A 4,409-nucleotide genomic window follows, 5' to 3' on the forward strand; every position below is an offset into this window, starting at 1 on the left:
GAGTAATAAGGTCTTTTTGAATCAGGGGGGATGCAAAAGGGAAACAGGCCAGAGAAATGGAAAATCCAAAGGAGGACTAGAATCCAAAGGAAGCTAAGCATGATCACCCTGTGCTCAGTATCACTAGTCATTCCCTGGGATTTGGGGGGTTGCTAGCTACCCTCACTATGCGAGGAAACCCTCACTCTGCTAGCTACCCTCACAGATGTGACAAACAGACTCATTGGAAAAGACCCCAATGCTGGGAAAGATTGAAGGCAGGAGAAGGGGATGACAGGCAATGAGGTGATTCAGTGGCATCACCGACTCCATGGACATGAGTGTGAGTAAGCTCCAGGAGTTGGTGATGGACAGGGAGACCTGGTGTCCATAGGGTCGCAGAGAGTTGGACATGACTGAGTGACTGAACGAAACTGAGCTACCCTCATATAAGTGCCAATATATGTCTTACCTCATGTAATTTCCCACACAGCTCTATGATGCAATAGGATTGTCATTTCTGCTCTAGAAGTAAAGAAACAGGTGATTAAAGACAGTAGGTGTCCTGTCCAAAATCACACAAGTAGACAGGGTAGCGATAGGATGTGGAAGTTTGTGTAATTCAGAGCCAGCTTGTGTCCATCCGCCCAGCATCCCTGTTTCTAAATGCATTCGCCCCGACTCACACAAGCACAGGCTTGGGGGCTGAAAATGACCGGCTTCTTACTTCAGCATTTGACAACATATTGCTGTCACTTTCAACTAGGTATCAGAAGGAAGAGAAAGATGGAAAACTAACTACATGGAACATGTTGTGATATCAGGTCATTTTTCTCCTGGTTAATGTTGTCTTCTTCCAGTGGCGATTCCCCCGGTTCTGCATGCTCATCTTTGTCGGACGGTGCTTGGCTGGTGGTCAAGATGGAGGTGCAAGGCCCCAGGAGCCCCCTTGGGCATCACCCTCTCAGCTCAGCTGTCTCCAGAGCATCTCCAGATCTAAGTGAGATCATTAAAACACAGCCCTGCCACTGTTTCCCTGAGGCGCCTCTGCCTGCAGTCCCTTCCTGCCCACCGGGAGGGCCTTTCCTATTTACCCACATCTTCCCTTCCCTCTCTCTCAGGAGAGTGGCTTCTGAATTGCTTTTCAGAGGATACATATTATCGATTTACCTTTCCTCATTCTAACTCCCTATACAAAGAAATTCTTCCTACCACTAGGGGGGCCATGTATCTTTTTAAAAGATACATTTTTTAAAGAAAAAGTGTTAAATTTGGAAGGAATTCTTCCTACCAGTAGGGGCCCATGTATCTTTAGAAAGATACATTTCCCTGCCTGCTCATTTCTTATTGCTGGTATAACAAACCAGCACAAGCTCCTTTTCTCATCCCTATGAAGAGGTCCAATATGGATCTCGCTGTGTGGGCATCGAGGCGTCGGCGGGGCTGCGTTCCTTCTGGAGGATCGGGGTCTGTTCTTTCTAGGCGTCACCGCACTGCTCACTTGTGGGCCCAGCAACCACTTCAGGCCCGCTGTGGCTCGTGTCCGCACGTCTCCTTCACCAGCTGTGACCCTCCTGACTCCCGCTCTGACTTCTGAGGACCCTTGGGGCCACACTGCACCCACACCAGTAACCCAGAAGGGCCTCCCCAGGTGTAGGTCCTTTCTGTAACCACACCCACACACGTCCCTTTTGCCATGTGAGCTAACACAGTCACAGGTTCTGGGGATTAGGACCCGGACACCTTTTGGGGGGAGGGAGCTGTTGATCACACTATTCTTTCTGCACAACTTGAAAGAAAATTACTTTAAATAATTACAAAGTAACTTCACAACAGCTCAGAGTATAATCAACTACTAAAATATGATATACAGATAATAAAACAATTGGGTCACAATGCGGGTCAGAATAAACCGGCCTAGAAGAATGCTTTCCTAATTTTTCACCAGCAAGAAACAATGATCAGACTGTATTTGGGTGACACCTGTCAGGGCCGTGTCCTGAAGCATGAGATCGGGGAGGGTGTGTGGGGTCCGCACAGACAGGGCTGAGCCCGGAGAGGTGCCGGTGACCGCAGGCCCAGAATCCACTGGACAGCGAGGCCTTCTGAGGGTTCAGGCAGGAGGAGCCCCAGACACTAGGGCGGGAGCTGGGTGGGCAGGATGTGGCTGCGGGTGTGGGGGTCCCTGAGATGCTGAGGCTTCTCACCACCTATTTGTGCAAGTGCCCCACCGTCTTTAACTCTCAGTTACCGCGGGATATCCTGATCTGTAGCGTCCATTCAACACAAAAGCACAACGTTTTAACAGCAGCCTGGCAGGGACTGCAGAGGGCGGTCCGGGCCGCTGAGATCAAGAAGCTCCTGAGAAACGGAGCACCGGCGCTGAGCCCGGGGTGGGGGACTCCTCCCGCCCCGCCCCTCGGTGATCCCCAGCCCCGGAGCTTCCCGCTGGGGTCCTCTGCGGGGGAGGCCCGGGCGCCCGCACGTCTGAGCCCGGAGCCCGGGGGACTCCTCCCGCCCCGCCCCTCGGTGATCCCCGGCCCCGGAGCTTCCCGCTGGGGTCCTCTGCGGGGGAGGCCCGGGCGCCCGCACGTCTGAGCCCGGAGCCCGGGGGACTCCTCCCGCCCCGCCCCTCGGTGATCCCCAGCCCCGGAGCTTCCCGCTGGGGTCCTCTGCGGGGGAGGCCCGGGCGCCCGCACGTCTGAGCCCTGGGCCCCGCGACCGAGCTCGGGGACAGGCCGCGCGCCGGTTCTCCCGGTCCTCCTCCCGCAAGTTCCAGCGGTGGCGGCCGAGGCCCCAGGTCGGGCCCGGGGAGGCGAGCGGGCGGGGGACACGCGGCCCCGTCGGTGGCCGCGTGCGGGGAGCGGGTGCAGTTTCTCCCCGCGGGGCCAAGCCCGTTCGATCGGAAGTCCTTAGCCCGGCAGAGGAGCCGCTGTGCCGCCGGCGGGGCCCCCGTGTCCTCCTTCCCGGCCCGCGGGGGATTCGGACCGTCTCCGGGGCCCGGAGGCCACCTGGCTCTCTTCTCGCCGCCTCCAGGCTGCTCGGGGCGCACTGGGCTGCCGGGTTCCCGCGCCCGCTGCGCCGGCCAGGGACCCGGAGCTCCTGCAGGGATGGCACTCCGGATCGCGCCCGGCCCCGGGCCCTCCGTGCGAGTCGCCTGCCCGGCGGCGAAAGCAGGGCTATTTCTTGCTCATGGTCCTTTGCTGGCACCTGACATGAGTTGATTCTCAGTCACTATTGAATGGATGATTGAAGGATGAGTGACAGGGGTGTGCTGGAAAGGGCCTGGCTCTGCGATGATCTGGAGATGCCACACATCTTTGGAGGATTTGGAGATTCACCTAGGTAATCTCTAACATTCATCAGCTCTGACATGTATTAATCTTTGGGCTTACCCCCAAGCCTGTTCCATTTGCTCCTGGATATTTGGTTGAACATTGGTTGTACTCAGTGACTTGAGATTCAAGATTAGGCTGTGGATAAGAAAGTTAAAAGGGACAGCAGTTTGGTTGCAGATAAGTACACACATAAAATAATCTACATAATTTCTGTGATCTTCTTTAAGTTACACAATTCAGAGAATAGCCACCACAATCACATAGTCATGCACTTGGCCAGATACTGGGTACTAAATTACCATAGCCAAAGAACCAAGTGTTATCTCTGAAGGTCTGGGAACTAGCCACATTTGGCCAATGGAGAACTTAACTTATGGCAGTTTTTATCTTTTGCTAAGTATAGACACTGGAAAGGGATAGATGACCCTCCAAGGGGACTAATCAAGCAGGTTAAAACTTGTACTCTAGAAACACAAGGGATCCTCTCCATGGGAATGTCACTTTATTCAAAGCTTTCAACATCCTCTGAAATGGGGAACATACAGGGCAAAACTCTGCCAGCTATACTTGCAATTAAAATTTGCTTCTGGCTTTTTATATGAGTGGATTCTCCTTCATATCTGTCCGTAGATTCCAAGATCCCGATTAATGTTTCCTGAGTTACAGAAGTCAGTTCTGCATCACCTAGGATTAGGGCAGATTCAAACCCACTCTTGTGGTTTAATGTAAAAACAACCTTCTGTAAAGGCCTATAGAACACATGGTCAGCTGACTCTGTGGCTAAAATCTGCGGAAAGTCTCTTAGGGAGTAGTTTTCCTGCCAGATGTTGGATACTACAAGGGAAGAGTTTCAAGTCTGGACTTGTGTTTCCAAACAGTTGCTTTAATTAATGCAGTGTTTATCAAAGGTGATGTCCATTATCACCATTGTTGGAAACAGAGTCATTACTGAATGACCACACCCTTTTCTGATATGGAGTGGAAATGCCCCAGGGCCACACACTGGGGCTGGGAGAATCTGCCCCATGACAGGCGGTGGGAGGAGATCACTTTCTTTTCTCACCGAGTTTACCTTCCACTGAATGATCATTC

This window comes from Cervus elaphus, chromosome 18 (genome assembly GCF_910594005.1).
Source record: "Cervus elaphus chromosome 18, mCerEla1.1, whole genome shotgun sequence".
NCBI lineage: Eukaryota > Metazoa > Chordata > Mammalia > Artiodactyla > Cervidae > Cervus > Cervus elaphus.